This window comes from Paramisgurnus dabryanus, chromosome 21 (assembly GCF_030506205.2).
Source record: "Paramisgurnus dabryanus chromosome 21, PD_genome_1.1, whole genome shotgun sequence".
Taxonomy (NCBI): domain Eukaryota; kingdom Metazoa; phylum Chordata; class Actinopteri; order Cypriniformes; family Cobitidae; genus Paramisgurnus; species Paramisgurnus dabryanus.
Genome location: NC_133357.1, coordinates 16,061,798 through 16,082,472, shown reverse-complemented (window position 1 = coordinate 16,082,472; position 20,675 = coordinate 16,061,798). Strand labels below are relative to the sequence as shown.

Genomic DNA, 20,675 nt, shown 5'->3' with positions numbered 1-20,675 from the left:
CTATCTGTGAATCCCTAAACCCACAGCAAGACATCAAAACTATAGAGTTCAATATGAAACATGATTAATGTTTGGATTTCCACTGCTTTGTGTCTTTGGGACACATTTGACAACCATACACTTGAGATGGTGATTTTCTTATATAGAGTCAGTCAAACATGTGACAAGCCAGTTTATATGCCAAATGTGCAATTTGAATTAAACTAAACCAGATCTACTAGCACTAAAATCAAAACAAATGACTTAAATACAATTTATGGCAAATCTATTTAAAGTGATGAGCTGTACTCACTCAGCTTTCAGCTTTACTTGACAACAGGATGACACTAGCACCATCACAAATGCAATCTCTCTCCTTGGACCAGATCTCCTCCCATTACATATGACTGAGACCCAATAATTTAATTAAATGAACAGACATCAAAGGGCAGCTGCAGGGGTAACAGGGTGGTGTTTTCTTCTTGAGGGGTGGGTGGACACTTGGTAGACAAGACAGGCCTGGCCACGCCTCCTAAACTCAGCTAGACCAACAGCAAGCCAGATGGGAGAGCACATCTTCTATAGAGCAATACACCTGCTGAAACATGTCCAAAACGTCTGAGACAAACGCATGCATCTTGAATTTAACCTGTTGTGTGCTTTGACATGTTGCATAATGGTGCTTGCGTGCGGCTGACCTTGGTTTGAGCCCAGCTTAGGTCATTTCTACACCCCACTTGTCCTATACTAAAGCGAAAACCCCAAAAATGAGATGTTGCTAATGGAACTGGGCAGACATACTTTCTGAAAGGAGTTTCTTCTGCTTGCACTATGAAAGCAAAAAGAAAGAAGAGGGAGAAACAGACCCCATCTATGCTCGGAGACATTTGAGGAATTTGTTTTGAACCCACTTAACCTTCCATCAGATGTGTGAGTCTTTCAAGGACATAAAAAGCTTAATACACTCCTCTCTCCATTACCTTGAAAAAGAGACTCGTCTTCTTGTCAAGCTCTTTGTCGATCTCCCGCTCTCTCCCTCTTCCCATTATTTCACCTGCTTACATGCTGCACATCATTCCACTCAATTTGCTCTCTACCCCGCATTAGAAACCGGCTCACCACAGGCTTCCAATGCTTATTGAACCCCCAGTGTCATCATCCATCCTGGGTATCAAAGCTCTTTACTCTCCAGCTAACAAATTGAGTTACATTCATTGAAGACTACAGCGTTCGTGCTAAGAAAATCCACCCAATAGGAGACAGCAAGAGCCGTAAAAGCCAAGAGGTTAGGCTAAGGCGTTAAGGTACACAATTGGTTATCGGGACAATGCAGAGGCCACATCAAACAAACCAGTGCTCGGCCTCAGGGTGAATTGACACCAGATGGATAAGACACTCTATGTGTGCTTGTCTGGACAGGTTAGAGCCAGGTTAAACCAGTCTGATAGGATCACAGCAGCATGACCATCAAAAGATGTTGAGCAACTGCTAAAACCAGCTGTGTCTTGTCATTCGTCATGTTATAAACTGACAGTTTGAAAGACATATGAAATATGTCAGAAATATTTACATACAGTATGGCCTGGCTTCACAGACAAGGCTTAGCTAAAGCCAAGACTAGACATTAGTTAAATGAAGCTGTTTAAGCCTCTTTTACAAACATGCCCTAGAAAAGACGTTACTGGTGTGTATCTTGAGACAAATCAATGGCACTGGTATATTTTAATATCCGTTATAAAAGTTATGTTTCAGTTGAAACAGCTCAAACATGTGTTTTACTATAGGACTATAGCTTTAAGCCTTGTCTGTAAAACTGGGGGGTTTTGTATACAGTAAATACTAAAAGCGTGTAATACTAAAACATAATGAGTGATGTGAGACATGCCAATGTCAATAGATAATGTACAGTAGATACATTAAAAAGAGAAGTTTGCTCATTCTTTGAATATATATTGAAAATGATTTTATTGACTGTTGTTGTTTTAATTGACTGCATTATAAATGTACTTATTTGTCACACCATAACACAATTAAAGATTAACTATTAAAGATAAAAAGGTTAATAAAAATGTTTAAATAAAAGGTGGAATTATTAAATTAAAAACTGTAACCAGTAAGCACTTAAAATTTGCATGGTTATAGACCAGTGTTTCTCAAACTTTTTCAGCCCAAGGACCACTTTATCTTCCAATTTTTTTCTGAGGACCACCTAACAGAATCCCACTCTAACACGCCCCCCAAAAAATAACCAAATATGAAGGATAAGCTAAATTTAAGTTTAATATGCAACTGTTTCAAGTCAAAAACTATTTTTTTAAACACAAATGCAATGCTATGTTCAGAAATTATTATACGGTATGAATTTTATTTCATTAGAAAAAGTAAATGTAAAATGAGTTGCAGCTAAATATGAACAACAAACTGCACATACTGAAAAACTGAAATTAAACATACTGTAACAGCCTAGGTCCCACTTATTGTCATTCCAAAGGGCCATCAGTTTAAAACTGAGGTGGTGGGTATATGAAGTCTATGGTTGTTACTATGGTAACAATAAAATGCTGAAAAAAAATGTTCCCCTTAAATATCCAAAATCACTGAAATTACAGGGATTTTACACATGAAACAAAAACTAGTACATTACAAAACTAATAGATCTGTGGATTTTAGCTGCTTTCAGTTGACGCTTGATCTTTTCTTTTGACTCCATTTTTACGTTATTAAAAAATCTACTTAAATAAGTGACTATTGTATAAACACTTGCCTAGTTTAGGTCATCTTTTGGCGGACCACTGGGGGGGTTTGGCGGACCACTAGTCGTCCGCGGACCACACTTTGAGAATTACTGTTATAGACCTATATGTTAATATAAATATTACCTTAAAATATATATTTTTATTGTATTATTACGTTTTATACATTTTATGATCAATTTATGTAACCCAGGAAGCAAGAGTCGTCATTTCACCATCTAGGTTAGACCCAGGGTGTGATTTGCTGGGGGGAATGGGGGGACTGTCCCCCTCTGGTCTTTATATCCCTACCTCTGATGAATTCATTTTTATCTCCGGTGGGGACATAATTTATCCCCCTCATGCTTAATGGTCATCAAACGGCCATAAAAATGGCCTAAAATAAAGATAATTTTAGTTTTTACAATTTACAAATTCCGCCATTTAAATAGGGACTTGGCATGGCGCAAGTGCAACTGGCTTTTAAAGGGGATGGGAGATGAGATTCTCATTGGTTTATTGCACGTTTCACCCAAAACACACCCATTACTCATTACGAGAATAGGAACATCCCTTTTAAACTGTGCGATAGGTGCACAAACCGGTTTTCCTGTTGTTAAATTAGCAAATGTGAATTCGGACACATCCTTCTAGACTGTTCGCCATGCGCTTAAGACCCTGTGCTTAGATTGTTAAAATAGGGCCCTAAGTTTTAGTCTTAAGTTTTTTTTTTAAAGTACATTAAACTGACTAACTGGTGTGTTTTCACATTTAAAGGCGCTCTATGAATTTTCCGTTTTGTCAAACAGGGACCCCTAGAGTTGCTGGGGAATACTTTTCCACCCTCACTCTGTACACCTCCGAAGATAATGACCAGGTAATGTTTCAAAATTTCATACAAATATTATTAGGCTACTGCATAGTCTACTAAACTACTGATGATGGTAATAGGATAATAAGTTGTTTATTCCAAGTGTAGTATAATAATAAAGTAGCTTACCGCGTTATCTGGCTTATAGCGGTTTTACGATCCTCTCAAGCTTGCATTGCTGGTTTTTCTAGTGCCGTCCTCCCCGAGCTTCAACAGGAGGATGATTCGCCCTACTATGACTTTGTTTACCACCGAAATAACTTTGAAGCTGGTGAAATAACTGCATACTGTGTCTTTAAACTAAGACCTGAAATCTGTGTGACATCCTCACCGAACTGCTATTAAACCAACACTCTCTCAGGATATTAGTTTCTTCACAGGATGGTCAGTTTTGACACCTTTGACCAAGTGTGAATAAACAGTAAAGCAAAGAGGAGCTCCTGCCCTTAATGTATACATCAAATGTTTGACACTTGGCAAATTTGACAGTCCTAAAACCCACTATGTTCATGCTGTCAGCTTCTATGATAAACGTTTGCTTTGTAACACAAACACGCATATGAATCATAAAGATTTCCCTTCAGCTATATACCTTGACAAAACATGTTCGCCTAACAACACGCCTGTTGAGTGTCATCAGAGCTGCTCATAAATCAGAGGTGAGAAGATCTGAAAAAGAGAAAGAAAGCCGACAAATGGAGGGAGGGAGTCACTGGTCAGATGTCAGCTTGTGTTACTAAGCCAGCAGAAACCGATGTTCAGTAACAGGTCGAAATGTTGGGCTTTAACTTTACATCTTCTTTATCTTACATTTACCTCAAACATATGAGATTTGAGGTGAAGTTTTTCTTTTTGGTCAACAGGTTAAGAGCGAAATACATCTTGTCTTTGACAACACATTGTTCCCTGCCAGAACTCTCTCTTCTCTGGTATCCATCATTCTCCATGTTACAACATTCCCTCTATGTGGCAACCAGGCGGAGGGAGATTTGTGACCCTCATTTCCTTAAGATCCACCATAAAACCGCCAGCTTTGTCTGCAAGGGGCACATTGTTGAGTTGGGAAAGCATGAAATATGACCCCCAGTCGCCTTGGTATCTCTAACCAATTGGGGGTCAGGGGTCCGGGTGAGGTGACGCAGGACACGCAACTGCACATTTGTTGTGTTCAACAAGCAGAGACGATTTTATGATTTATGGGCAGGCATAAATTTTGCACATGCAAATATCCAATTGGTGGAAAAAATCCAGGTTGGCCTCATTTTATGTAAATTAAAGGTGAAAGAGAAATGTCTTCGTGTTTGCATATTGAAATGTCCAGTTTAAAATATAGCTAAGAGGAATGGCAACCATGTGTCATTTATTTCACATTGATTTGGGATTCTGTGCATCTGTGCAAAGCTATCATTTATGATCAGACCATTAACATATAAATGAGGAGCTTGCAGAGGCAGTTAAATTGTGCAGACTTTAAAAGGGCCTTTTTTACTGTTGTTCGATTCACTCGATGCTTACAAGCAGAATGAATATCGTTTCTGATTATCAGGTGGAGGCCAAGCGTGAAATAACCTGAATTTAAATATCACTAACATATTTCCTGGAAATAATAACAGAAGGATGTATGCATTAAATGTCACACTTAAGATGTTTATCTCTAGCAAACAGTCAAAGCAAAATGTACCCCATTTACCTCTTAATTCGAACGGATTTTCATTGTCCGTGAAAACGTTTTTTTTTATTTTTTTATTTACTGTAATGTAAATGACATTCTTTTAAAATAATAACTATGATTGAAATCAATGTGAAATCAGTGATTGAAATCAAACTTTGATGCTTCTAATCTCTTAATAATTTTATGAGACTTTATCATGGATTTCACAAACATTATCATGTGAAGCACCTGATATTCATGCTGCTATTATAAAACAAACAAAAGTTTTGCCTTTAAAGAGAATACATGTTATGACTGGCTTGTCTACTATGAGTCTGGCTCAAATTTGCTCACACGCTGGGACTATAAATCACTGTCCTCCTGCCAAAAGAGTGAGACAATTTTGGGTTGTATTCTTCCCCTTTGTCTCAGTTTAAAAAGCTTGCAGCCGACAGTACACGTGGCTCTCACTGTGCAAACTCCCAGAGCCGTAAAGCTGCATTACCACAGGGAAGGAATCAGATACACACATGCCCTAGAGCCCACTCAATTTACAAAGCACCTTAAAGCCTTCCGGCTTTAAATTATTACCCACAGAGCTCAAGGCAACCGATGTAGTTTTCTTCAACTACTCAAATTCAACTAATTGAATTTGCATTTCAAGAAATCTGTAATGTGTAATTTCTGTACATCAGCACGGCAAGACATTTTTTATAATTTACTGTTTTTATCCTAAAACATTCTGTGAAAATATAACCTTGATATCTTTAATAACTAATCTATTATTGACCAATCTATTTATTATTCCTTACTCATAAGTCGAGATAGGAAAAAGCATTTTTTCATTGCCAAAAAAAGTACTTCAGCTTTAAATTTGAAAGTAAGAAAAACTCAGTTGATGATTTATTCAAACACTTTGTTAGATTAAATCCCTTCAGTGTGTCATCCCTTACAAATGGTGACTGGTAGCCTTTTAGACAGAGACAGTTGCATACACAGCTAAACACCTGAGCAAACCTTGTTTTGTGAAACTTAGCCACCTGGTTGAACAAAATATTATTTTTATGGGAAAAATGTAAGACAGAAAGATAAAAAAACTTGTTTGGGGAACCAAAAATGTTTCTTTAATGGCATCACTGCGAAGAAGCCTTTAAGAACCTTTATTTTTAAGGGTGTATCACAAAAAATTATAAAACACAATACTGTTGAAAACCTTTGCAATTATTTAGCTTTGAGATGCACCAGTATATTGGCCAATAAAGGGTATCAGCAGGTAAAGGCAAATTTTCGCACTAATCGCCCATTGTCCGATAGTTTTAAGGGGCCAGGAAATGCAATAAATAAACTGGGTATAAAGGAAGTGTCAAGAAACATCACCGAGCATCACCAGTGTTGATAGTAAATAAATACATTTTATTGGTAACACTTTACAATAAGGTTGTATTTGTTTACAATTAGTTGTATATTAGCTAACATGAACTAACAATAAACATACTTCTACAGCATTTCTTAATCTTGTTAATTTCAGAATATACTATTACTATTACATTAATTGATGCACCATGAACTAACATGAACAACTGCATTGGCATTAACTAACATTAATAATTAATACATGCTGAGAAACTATATTAATCTATTTACACCGAATATTTGTATTTTTATTTGTACAGACTATTTTTTAACATGCTTTTCAAATGTTAGATGGGTGTCTAATATAACTCCAAAATATTTCAAGTCTGACATGATTTGTAATTTATCACCATTTACTAATATATCTGGTAAAACCTTATCCACCTTTCTGATCTTAAAATATATACAAGCAGTTTTCTGGACATTAAGCGATAAAAACACTGATTTAATCAGTCTGAGATTTTGATTATTACAGCAGATCATTTTTGTGATACCGGTTCATTAGTTTTATTGTGTAAATAGATCACAGTATCGTATGTGTACATTTGAATAAATGCATCAGGACAAACATCTGGAAGATCATTAGTACAAACTAAAAAGTAGGGGTCCTAGTATGGACCCCTGAGGTACCCCTGTTGGACAGTATCTTGTTGAAGATATATGTGTATATTAATCCTGGTGCATTGTTTCCTTTATATAATATAAGACTCAATCTATTTCATTGTTTGCATAGAGAAATTAAAATGTGGTAATTTAGATAGTAAAATATTATGGTTTAATGTATTTAATGTAAAAACTGCCTTTTGCAAATCGAGAAACACCGTTCACACAATCCCACCCTCATCTAATTTTAATTGGACTTAAGTAACATGCAGCATTTTCCATAGAGTGCTGTTTATGAAACCCAAATTGCATAGGGCACAATAAATAATTTTGTGTGTCTAAAAATTTACAATTTACTCAGTTACTACTTTTTCTGTTATTTTAGATACAACGGACAAGATTGACATTGGCCTTTAATTTGCTACATTTAGTGGATCACCTGCCTTGAAAACTCAGAGTAACTATACCAGTTTTCCATCAGTTTGAAAAAAAAAGATAGATTGATTGATTGATTGATAAGTTCACAAGATGTGTAATTGGTACTATTTTTTTTTATATTATATTACGTTTATATCTTTAGCATATGAGTTTTTCAAGGTTTTTATAACATTATGGATTTTATTCTTAATTATTAGTTAATAACTAATGATTCAATAACTATTCTTAGTTATCAAGTCAAAAGCAGGTTCAACTAAGTTAACAAAGTTAAGTTCTCTATATCCAATACCAAATTTGTCAGTCAGTCTTTGGACTGAATCAAAGTACATGTATCATTTCATCAGGTTTAATAAGTATTCTTCCTTCAAAATGTAATTCTGAACATTAAGTATGTGGTTTAGATGCCCATCAGTTGATTAATACTTTGCCACACCTTTCTACCATTTCCTTTAGCCTCATTTAAATATTAATTAAATATTGTGCCTCAGCCTGTCGTAATTTCTTAACCACCTTGGCGCAAATACCTTTAGAGTGGGGGGGGTGAAATTGTGATATACATCTTCAAATTAATATAACTCTGGCATTTTTTGGTCTAGAAGCCTAATCTTGGTCTTGTTTTAAAGAAGACACTTTGCGGGTTTTCACAGAGGTGAAACGAGGTGAACATATTAAATAATTAAATTGTTATAGCAGTTTATATTTGTTTTAATAAATAGAAATAATTCCATAACATATTATTTTTATAAATAAAATTATAATAATGTAAATGTCTCACAAAAATAATAATGCAAAAATGAAGCCATAAGCCATGTGTCACACTTTTAGTGGTTTTGCCAACAACGGCCACTAGGTGTCAACGGTTTGCAGCATACACTTGTCACAAATTATTCAATTACTATCACTGCATTATTATTACTGCAAAAATGTTTTGAAATATGAAAACTACATTCTTAGAGCTTTCCAACAATATATAGTTTGTCAACATTTTTGAAGATTTATAATATGATATTAGAATTATGAATATATAAAATTAATATGCATTCCTATGGGGGGTGGGGTCATATAACTAAAAACTGTCACTACATTATTTCTATCATCAAATGACCTTGAAATATGAAAACTACATTCTGAGAGCTTTCCAGTGATATATAGTTTGTCATGATTTTTTAGGTTTAGAGTTGGGTTTTAGTCTTATAAATACGTAAAAACAAATTAGGCCTACCTGTGGCCCCGTGACATTTTAGAAACTGACTCTCATTACGTCATAATTCTCCCAAAATGGCAATGAAATATGAAAACTACACACCTAGAGCTTTCCAACAATATATAGTTTGTCAAGATTGTTTAGGTTTAGAACAGGGTATTAGTGCTATACATATGCAAAAACAAGTTGAGTCCAACTGTGGCAGTGTGACATTTTAGAAACTGACTCTCACTACATCATTATTTTCCCAAAATGGTGATGCAATATGAAAACTACACTCTTATAGCTTTCCAGTGATATATTGTTTGTCATGATTGTTTAGGTTTGGAACGGGGTATTAGTGTTACAAATATATAACAACAACGTGGGCCAACCTGTATACCCGTGGCATTTTAGAAAATAGCTCACACTATGTCATTCCTTTACCAAAATAGTGATAATAAATGAAATCTACACTCTTAGAGCTTTCAAATGATATATAGTTTGTCCTGATTGGATAAGAATTCAAATGCAAAACACTGAAGTAAATGTTGGCGTCCCGCTGGCGGGACAGTGACATTTATCAGGATATTAATGTTTTGAGGCGCACTCTCTTTAAAATTGAATCAATTACTCTCCCTACATAATTTATTTTATAAAACACTGTTGATATATGTATTCTAGAGGCTTAGACCTTTCCAACAATATATGGTTTGTAGTGATATACATAAAATTTATATGGAAAATATTGACGTAAACTTAGGTGTCCCGTGAGCGGGACAGCGCCACTTATGGATTAAGCTATTAAATAGAAGTCTATCCTGTCATAAACCAGATTTTATAGCTTTTTTAAAAACATTATCACGCTTTTTCATGAGCATCCTTACCTCTTCCGAAATCCACTATTGCACCGGCCCACCCCTATAGCACCGGTGAAGCACCAGTGCGGTACCAGTGTAGCACCTGTGTAGAACCATATAGGGGCCATATAGCACCACATATGGTTCAACATAGCACGATATGGTTCTATCTACACAGGTGCTTCACTGGTACTTCACCGGTGCTATATGGCACTGAAAATGGTTCTTCTATGATTACGAGCAAAGAACCACTTTTGGTGCTATATACTGTAGCACTGTTTCTTTTTAGTATTACAGCATTAGCTGTTAAATGTGAAAAAGCGATAATAGATAATATGATAAAGCGAACCTGAAGGTAAACATATAAGAATAAGGGGTAAGTGCCCCTGCTGCTTAGAAACCAAAGCATTAATGCCCTTAGCTTTGCCTCTCGAAAAAGCAAAGAAAAGGTAGATTTATGTCAAGCAGCTGTGAGGCTGCCAGCTCCTGAAAAGGAGAACTGACTGAATGAGAGAGAGAGAGAGAGAGAGAGAGAGAGAGAGGAAGAACACCTGGACATGAAGCTCAGAGGCACAGAATCACTTTCATCTGCTCAGGCAGCGCACAAACGAGAGAGAGAGAGAATGAGAGAGAGAGAGAGAGAGAGAGAGAGAGAGAGAGAGAGAGAGGTCTGCACTCACTCCATAACAATCTCCAGCAGTTACTACAGGCTGTCAGCAGCTCTCACACATTCCCATTCAGACGCTGGTCTGATTTACTCTGAAGTTACTGCTGACTTTGCCAGAAGTTAGAGACCTGGGCACAAAAACATTTCCAGTGATACAATGATGCAGCCAAATGGGGGTATGTTGTCACGCTACAGTAATGGCAAATTTGGAAACATGTCACCCTGCCCAGCTAAAGTCATGTTTTATTTACTACAAAAAAAAAATCACCATACAAAATCTAAAGAACATTCTGTTAAAATATAACCTTGATATCTTTAATATTGACTAATGCTGGGTACACACCAAAAGATAATCAGGCTGATTTTCGGCCGATTTCCTCCCTTCCGAAAATCCTAGCTATGTCCCGAATATCTTAATGGTTCTACAGATTATCCTATCACACTTTCCATTGGTGTGATGTGTGTTAAGAGTGTCCGAACCTGATCGGAAGGACGTTGGAGCCTCCACGATCACAAATTGTAAATATTAAACATGTTTAATATTTACGATCAGAAATCCTGATGTGTGGGGGAAACCCTAAGGACAAACGCACGGATGCTCTTGAGATTATCACGTGAAACGAAACAATATCCAATCAGAAAGCGAGATGATGGTTAATGCAAGGTGAACTTGTACAGACCATGTTCCCGCAGTCATGTTCATATCGTCCGCCCTGCTTATTCTGAAGTTTTGGGAGATGTCCTGTGTTCACAGTCAGTCGAGATTCTGGTTGAAAATTTGTTTGTGTATGGTGAGTCTTTGACACATAATGGCACACCACACACTATAGGAGCAAAATGGTTAAATCTAGGATTTTTTATCCTCATGTTTGTGGTCTATCACATTTTGAAAATCTTATAAGATGTAAAAAATCTTTTTGTTTGTACCCAGCATGAGGACTGATGTCAAATGATGTAAAATCAACCAATTTTTCCATAGCTCGAAAAAACACACATTTGCGTATTTAAACTTTTAACCCTCATGACAACTTCATCGTATGACAACTATACTCAATCCGTTTAAATATTTGGATATATTTAACAGGAAGCCTTTCAAATGCCCATTGCTACAATAATACAACCTGATTTAGCGCTGACCATCTAAACATAAGTATGAAAATGTATGGTGAGTTGTGTTGAAACAGCTCTCAGTTTGATTAATAACATCGATCAGATTTTGACTTTTGAACCTCACAGGCTTAAGTTGCAAAAATATTTCTCTAAGGACAAAACATGTCATTCTTCCGGACAGGGAAGAGATGAAGCGGCGTATACATTTTTTAAAACTTGAGATAAGCATCAGAAACTGTCAGAAATGAAAGAGAGACCCCAGATAGGTCGTCTGTTTTGAGTTTGCGTTAATGGTCGTGTCACACGGCACAGCACATCATCGGCCGTGATAGAAGTAGTTGGTGAGCGCTGAGGTGAACACGTTCATTCTTGTGGTATGCGTCTCATCTTCACGAGGGATCAGGCAGCGAAGCGTCTCAGCTCATCTGTTACAGCTACTCGACTTGCAGCTTTCATGAAGACAGATCACACTGATAGATGCGGCATTATGTGTATTCCTGAGTCCTGTATATCTCATTAGGGATTGCTGCATGTGCTCAAACCCATAACCGTCCCTCAGAGGAACCCCAGAGGAACCAGCATCAGCATATGATATATACTGTAGTACAACATGCCTTGAAATGAGCTTATCTCTATGCTGTGCATGACTATACAATGTCTTTATTTGATTCTTTGAACAAGCAGGCCAAAATATTAATGCTCAAAGCAGCTGATTTCATAAATTAATGGACCTTGTCAAAAATCTTTTTCTGAGTAGAAAAGCATCAGACCTTATGATGTATTAATAAAGGAAAACCTTGAGTGTATTGGTTGTATTATGTATTCAAAATGATCAACACTACCCTCAGTCAGCGCCTCATTTCCTGACGCTGTTGCCCTCCACACGCCCATGTTTGATGGATTATTAAAGTGACCCGAGGGTGAGGGTGAAGTACTTGAGCTCATTGTGAGGGCCATGATGATGAAGGAAAGACAAGTGTAAAACACAAGGGTCTTTCTCTAATTAATGTATAGAAGTGACCTGCCCACTGGCGGTCCGGCACTAGATCATTTTCAGCCCAAAAGAGGCTGTCGATATAACCTGAAGTCATGACACCAATCATACAATAAAAGAAATAAAATGTAATCTAATGACGATGACATGTTGAATTGAATTACCACGAATGAATTAATAAGAAGAATCACAGATGAGATCTTTTAGCTCAAATATTTCTTATAGACATGAATGAGATTAAAAGGAGAGCAAATGAAAACGTCTCCTCAGATATTTCTCCCAAAAAAAAAAGACTCCGTAATCTCACAAATGTCTCCATTACTGTTTCAGGAGATATCTCAACAATGTCACAAACTGAGCTCCAATCTGTCAAGTCTGCATTCAAAAGTCAATATTATTGAAGATTTCAATATGAACTCAAACTAGTTTACCCAAATCCAGATTATTTAACCTATACGATAATTTTACAGCTCCATATTCTTAATGCATTTTAACAATTGTCTAAGTTATACAATTTCAATTTGTTTTTCTAAATTATGTCACAACTTAAAAAAGTAGGTTGAATTGACTTTATTAATAATCATTTTAATAATTGAATAATTAAGTTGTTTAAACCTCATGCTGCATTTTTTTACAGTGAGAACCAGTGGCGCCTCGTGACTGCTCATCTGAGGGGCGCTAATTCAAAATATGTGTTGGGAGTGTCATGTGTGTTGCTCGTGTTTTCAAAATATGTGTTTGTTGCGTCATGTGATCCATCTGCATCACGTGTTTTGTCTAAATAAGTGCCTGCACACGCGTCAAAATCGTTTATGATAAAAGAGACGCTCACGTTCACAAAATTAACGCAAGACACTCCCTTAACAGTAAACTCTTTACGCATGCGAGTATCTGGCAACATGTGTGCCTCTTTTAGCATAAACCCTTTAGATGTGTCTGCACCAGGCACTTATTTTGACAAGACACGTGATGCACACAGGTTCCCTTGAGGCGCAGAACACATATTTTGAAATTACGAACCACACACATGACAAACTACATACATGTTGTGACGAACTTCGCATCGAGCGCCCTCGAAAAAAGAAGTCACCGGCCGCCACTGGTGAGAACCATCAAATGCTATGAAATTTCTCTTGGTATATATGATGAGACCACAAAGGAAGATATTTTAAAAGCAACACATTACGACAGAAGAAAGCATTAAAAAGGTGTTTTTATGAAAGCTAAATTTAATTGACTCTGAAAAGTGACACTGTTAAACAACACACCGTCGCTCAAAAGCACATCTCACATGCTACCAATATATTTAATAGATTTCCAATAATAGTTACATCACAAAAATAACTACATGCAAACAGTCCAGACTTTCAGTATCTCTTGAAGAGCTATCCAATACATAAGATGACATATTTGGCAGATTACACATAAGTGCCACTCGTCTTTGGCTTTGTTTACAGTGCATTGGGTCAAACTGATGTGTACAGAAAGATTGAAATGGTCCGGTTGTCTGAAAGGCTGTAGGTTAAATGCATTTGTATCATCACCGACTGTCACTCAGTCCACAAGCGCAACAATCTGCTGTCCGGGAATGCATTGTCTCCCATTTGGTCTAAAAGCTTCTTGTGTACACGTGTGCTGAGCAAACTCATCGATAATCCTTTAAAAACCTTGCAATTGATGTGGCGTACATTCACATAAATCACTCAGCTGAACTACTCTGTCAATGCGCATCTTAGCTGCATTGATTTAGGCTATATAATCCAGTTGACACATCAACGTAGGGTCTTAAATTCCTCAAGCCCACCTCTGTGTTAGTAACTGTAGCGAAAACTGCAGTGGAAACATGTGAGGGAATTCTCCCAAGTAAACACCTTCCTATTGTGCCGAGACAGACGTGCTTAGGCACAAACACACGTGCATACATTTACACGCTCTATTTAACATATAGACCACACATAGTGCACACTAAGCCTTCACTGTCAACACACACACACCTAGTGTGAAATGCCATATGTAAAAATATAAGTGCCATTTAAAGTCACACATGCAAATAAATTAATAAATTTCTTCCCACATACCGTCTACACAGTCCTTGTCTCATTCTTCAACTTCAACTGTTTGTTTCTTTCCTGATATCCTACACCATGTCTGAGGTCTTCTTCTCTATCCGACAGGCACAGACTACACCAAAGCACAGAGGTGGAAAAAATACAGCATGAATTAGCATTCCTAAAGCAATCACGTGACTGCACTTCACCAACAGGCTGTCTTGGATTCGGCATGATCCACCCCTTGCTCCTCCCTTCCCTTGAGCTTCTCTCTTGTTTCACTTTTTCTCATTGAAACCCTTCACAGGGTTGTGTTAGACAGAGACTGCTGATGTGCACGCTGCATCCACAGGGATGTTACAAATCAGACATCCAGAATCAGACACTTGTTCAGTATTTTAAACTGCTGTATTAAAACTGACATTAATGTCATGTAACTTTGTGAATGGACATACAAAGATGTCACGATTGGAGTGTAACACAATCATGTCCCATGACTTAATAGACACATACTTAATAGAGCTATGAATATAGTCGTCTTATAGTCGCAAAAAAATATTAATTTAATTGTGTCCATGGCACAAAATTCAGCTTTTTTTGTGATTTGAGCTCGAATGTCTTTTTCATGTCACCTGCACAAATTTCTATAAATCGTTTTTTGTGTCCGTGGCACAACTTTCTTTTTTGTGTCATTTTATGTATTGTTTTCTCTTTTTTTACTTTTAAATTATTGTCGCCCTGGGTTAGATTTGGGGTTTGGATGTACTTTTATGTATTGGTTTCTATATGTTTTCTGTGTATTCCGCTTTTAAAACTGTTCTCGCCCAGAGTTGGGGTTAGAGTTCAGGTTTCGGTTAGGATGTCTAAAAATGTAACAGAAAGTGATTCCAACTCCAACCCCAAGCGACAATGGTAAGAAAATAAAAAAAAAAACTATGAGAAAACAATACATAAAATGAAATGAAAAAGAAAGTCATGCAACGGACACGAAAAACTACGTAAAGAAATTTGTGCTCAGGGCATGAAAAAGCTGAATTTTGTGCCATGGATACAAATAAATTAATCAAATTTTGCGTGACTTTAACATGACTTTCCCTGAGATAAATATGAATATAATCCAGTTTAGTTACAGATACTGATGTACATTTTTTGGAAGATTTGCAATAATATCATGCTGTCTAATACTTCTGTATTCTGTTGTATAACACGTTTAGGTTTAGTAATTATACTTTAAAGGCAATGTTAAGGTTATAAGTCCGTAATTGAAATGCCTTATTTTCACAAATGTCACTTTAGTCATTTCATTTGTATGTAACAAATGAGACTGTCTTTCGCTGCAAAGCCCTCTAAGTACATGCAAAAATGTCCTAATATATTCAGTAAACCTCCTTTAGCAGTTAAAAAACTCTTGCATCTTGACGTACGCATGCCGAAAAATGCAATTTTATGCATTCTGCCAACAAATCGACATTTTTTAAATGGCATGAGGCCAGAATTAAGCAGATTTGAAGTGAAAGTATTTAATGAACGTATAATATGTGCATTAAGCAATCAGTCAAGATTATTATCTAATTTTTGAAGGTGCCACTATTTTATATTTATTAATTTCCCTACTTCTATATTATTATTATTATTATTATATATTATTATTATATTTCTATGGCTGCTTGTTCTACTATGCTGCTTTTGTATAAATGCTTTCCAACAAAAACGGTATAGAAATAAACTTTTGAATTGACTTTTAAAAGTATTTCTTTATTGCATGAATCTAGCATTATAGTAATAGTCTGAATGCATGACAAGCTACTTTTAAAGCTACAGACATGTAAATCTCTGTATCCCTCCTTTAAAAGTGTCATTTTGACCTGGTGCACCCCAGAAGGTTGAACTTTTTGACTGTAACAATCATACATCAATGTCCTTTTTTAACATATCTGTTCACCTGATATTTAATAAGGCATTTTTCGCCAATAATTAGAATAAATAAAAAACTCCCAATTTAATTTAAGAGCTAAAGCCAATCAAAAAATGCTGGGTTGCTTTCAACCCAATGTTGGGTTAAAAAGGGACGAGCCCACAGCCCAGCCCCTTGGGTTGTAATTTAACCTATTCTGGTTTGCTTCAAATAACCCAGCATTGTAGAAAACAATAAAACATGCTGGAAAAAGTGATTAAGCCACAACAGTGATCTGCTGCTGAGGATTGACTCATATCCTAAAAGCACTGTGCTAATGCATGCATGCACAATCCACCATCTTATTAAAGTCTCTGCGTCTCATTACAACAAAAGGCAGGGGGTGGAAGCCCCGCAGCACGCCTCTACTGACTGACCCTGACTTTACGAGTCCACCTCAACAAAGAGCGCTAACCGGCAATCATGCCTGAATGTTGTACACCTAAAATACGTGATTGCTCTGGAGGTGTCGGTCTGGCTCAAGGGAGACTCAAATATCACAGATAGGTTTTCAGTTGTAGCGGGAGGCAATAAAGTGTTTGTGAAACAGGATGCTGAGATACTATAGGCTGTTAAGTGATGGGCTGTGTAATAGCCTGAGACACACAGGTGCATAAGCAGTGTTGATGTAATTAAACAGGTCAGAGGACAGCAAGGAAAATGAAGGGCCTGATTGTGTTATTTTCTGCTCTCATAATATGTTCCTCATGTTTCTGGAGTGTGTGTGTGTTTGGGTGTGTGCGAACAGACTATTACCCTGTAATGGGCCCTTATATTGTTTTTATGTTTCAGAAAGAGTCAGTGCCTATAAACCTGGGTAGATATAGTTTTATAAAGCAATACAGGTGCTTTCTGCCAATTGTTCAGTAAATGCACAGTTTTGACTTATATTGCGGTTGCCAGAGTTTTATATAAGACATGTTTCACCAAGTAATACAGTATAGTTCATATGCTGGAGACTATCCTGGCATCTCACGCCATCGGCAGAAAACACCCTGAACAGATGACTAATCCAACGGGATTTCATTATACTCACTGTATTGAATATTTATTTATGGGCATTACAATACAAACATGGCATATTCAATCAATTACATATTTATATGCAGTCTAGTCTTGCATTTTTAGTGATCTGCACTAATGCTGTTATTGTGAGCATTTAATCTGATAGAAAACCGTCTGACAATTGAATGGAAGTTGTTATTAAATCAGGCCTGTTTTTGTATCCAGACTAAGTAATGCATTATTTGACAAGTTTCCCAGACATGGCTTAAACATAAGTTTGCACGATACAATCTAGTTGGCCTGAGGGAGTTTGTCAGATGTGTTTTTCATTATGTCGTATCTAATAATAAACTCTTATTTTGAATATTCTTTTCACTTTCTCATAAAAAGCCCTTTGACAGAGTCAAAACCAATAAAGACAACATTTTGCGCATACGTTAGAACAGATCTTTTTTAGGAGTTCATCAAACAGCAAGACAAAAAATTTCAAACCATTTACAGACAACCTATTTTAATTCTAAGGCCAGGAATGACTGTAACCAAGAATCCATCATTCTTCACAAGGTTTTTGTCAGGGTAAAAACATGCCCACCCCCACTCAGCGTTGTTCTTTATCAGTCATAAACGCCCCAGTGTCACTAATTGCCCCTATATATACAAGAGACCCTCCTCTTTCCCATTTATCTCCCCTGTGCTATAAATCACTCACCTCCTCTCACTGAAACATTGTCATAGACTTGGATATATTTGAAATAACCATTTACACTCATTGTAATAACAGATTTGACTTAAACAAATTAATATGTGAACACGCTTTTATGATAAACTGTTTGTTGTATATTTTAACTATTATATGGATATAATTTAAATTTTTAATGCAAGACTATTGTGCATGTGATGTACTGTAATGACAGCAACTCTATTAAATGTCTTTTTAGATATGAATATATGATTCAGTTTCTCTTCTCTTCAGTTTTAATCTGTGGTTAACACTGTCAGTCTAGCTTTCAATAGAGGAAACATTTCCAGCTCTGGCAGTGAAGGGGTTAAAAGTCCTGATTAATGTTTATATGACACCAGACACAATTACCATCAGCACAATCCATTATGCAGGGCTTTCTCTCTGAAAAATTAATGATAAAACCTTCAGATGCTAAAGTACTGGGATATCCCTGAGGTATTAGCTTGACTTCCTAAAATAAAATTATTTACTTTTCAAATGTGCTATAACTGTGAACTTCCATGAAAAAATACTAAATACGACAAATAATAAAGTATAGCCTACTACAGTACTTACCACCGTTCAGCGTTCACTATAGTTATGGGTCAGTGAATAGTTTGGCAAGATGAGAAATGAAATAAAAAAAACTTTTTTTAAAAGCATGCATCAGGTTTATTTCAATGCTTATTTGTGTTAATTTTATGCAATAAAAAATTACATTTGCACCATTTTTATTAAAGTTAAGACTGAATGGACCTGAAATTGATGGCATGTAAGTGTAATCATCAAAGAAAAAAATCATTTTAAAATATAAATTTTATTAGTTAATTTTAATGCGTTTTTGTAATATTTATCCCGACATATGCTGAAACAGCTCTGTTTTCTAAATAATCTTTGACAAATTATGTAAAAATGTGTGTAAAAAAATCCCATTTGCACTAAACTAGATGATTATATTTTATTCCACATTTTTTTATGAATATATTTATATTTTAATACAAAAAAATACTAGTTATACCAATTGACACAGACCGGTTACACCACATTGACATTTTTGCAATTATCCCCCAAATATTCTTTCAAAATGAAACTAGATAGAAAAGTTCGTCGGAACAAACTTTATGTTGGCTTGAGAAAGCCTAGTCTGAGAGTAGAGTTTGACAACTTAGCATGAAGCTATCATGATTTAAATTAAAGCTAGCATGATTTAACATGAAGCGAACATGATTTAACATGAAGCTAGCATGATTTCGCATGAAGCTAGCATGAAGCTAGCATAATTTAACATGAGGCTAGCATGATGATATCATGATTAGCATAAAGCTAGCATGATGCTAGCATGATTAGCATGAAGCTAGCATGATGCTAGCATGATTAGCATGAAGCTAGCATGATGCTAGCATGATTAGCATGATGATAACATGATTAGCATGAAGCTAGCATGATTAGCATGAAGCTAGCATGATTAGCATGAAGCTAGCATGATGTTAGCATGATTAGCATGAAGCTAGTATGATTAGCATGAAGCTAGCATGATGCTAGCATGATTAGCATGAAGCTAGCATGAAGCTAGCATGAAGTTAGCATGATTAGCATGAAGCTAGCATGATGCTAGCATGATTAGCATGAAGCTAGCATGAAGCTAACATGATGCTAGCATGATTAGCCTGAAGCTAGCATGATGTTAGCATGATTAGCATGATGTTAGCATGATTAGCATGAAGCTAACATGAAGCTAGCATGATTAGCATGAAGCTAGCATGATGTTAGCATGATGCTAGCATGATTAGCATGAAGCTAGCATGAAGCTAGCATGATTAGCATAAAGCTAGCATGATGTTAGCATGAAGCTAACATGATGTTAGCATGATTAGCATGAAGCTAGTATGATAAGCATGAAGCTAGCATGATGCTAGCATAATTAGCATGAAGCTAGCATGATGTTAGCATGATTAGCATGAAGCTAGCATGATGTTAGCATGATTAGCATGAAGTTAGCATGAAGCTAGCATGATTAGCATGAAGTTAGCATGATTAGCGTGAAGCTAGCATGATTAGCATGAAGCTAGCATGATTAGCATGAAGCTAGCATGATTAGCATGAAGCTAGCATGGTGCTAGCATGATTAGCATGAAGCTAGCATGAAGCTAGCATGATTAGCAGGAAGCTAGCATGATGTTAGCATGAAGCTAGCATGATGTTAGCATGATTAGCATGAAGTTAGCATGATGCTAGCATGATTAGCATGAAGCTAGCATGAAGCTAGCATGATTAGCATGAAGCTAGCATGATGTTAGCATGAAGCTAGCATGAAGCTAGCATGATTAGCAGGAAGCTAGCATGAAGCTAGCATTATTAGCATGAAGCTAGCATGAAGCTAGCATGATGTTAGCATGATTAGCATGAAGCTAGCATGATGTTAGCATGATTAGCATGAAGTTAGCAT

At 36.4% G+C, this 20,675-nt stretch overlaps 1 protein-coding gene across 1 annotated transcript in view; it reads right to left on the bottom strand.

Annotated features, from left to right (window-relative positions):
• Positions 1 to 10,525, bottom strand: part of phc2a (polyhomeotic homolog 2a (Drosophila)) — a 34,746-nt gene extending 24,221 nt beyond the window's left edge. Inside the window, 1 exon segment of the mRNA XM_065285885.1 lies at positions 10,411 to 10,525. The gene's annotated coding sequence lies outside the window, so the exon portion shown is untranslated.
• Positions 10,526 to 20,675: the final 10,150 nt, after the last annotated feature.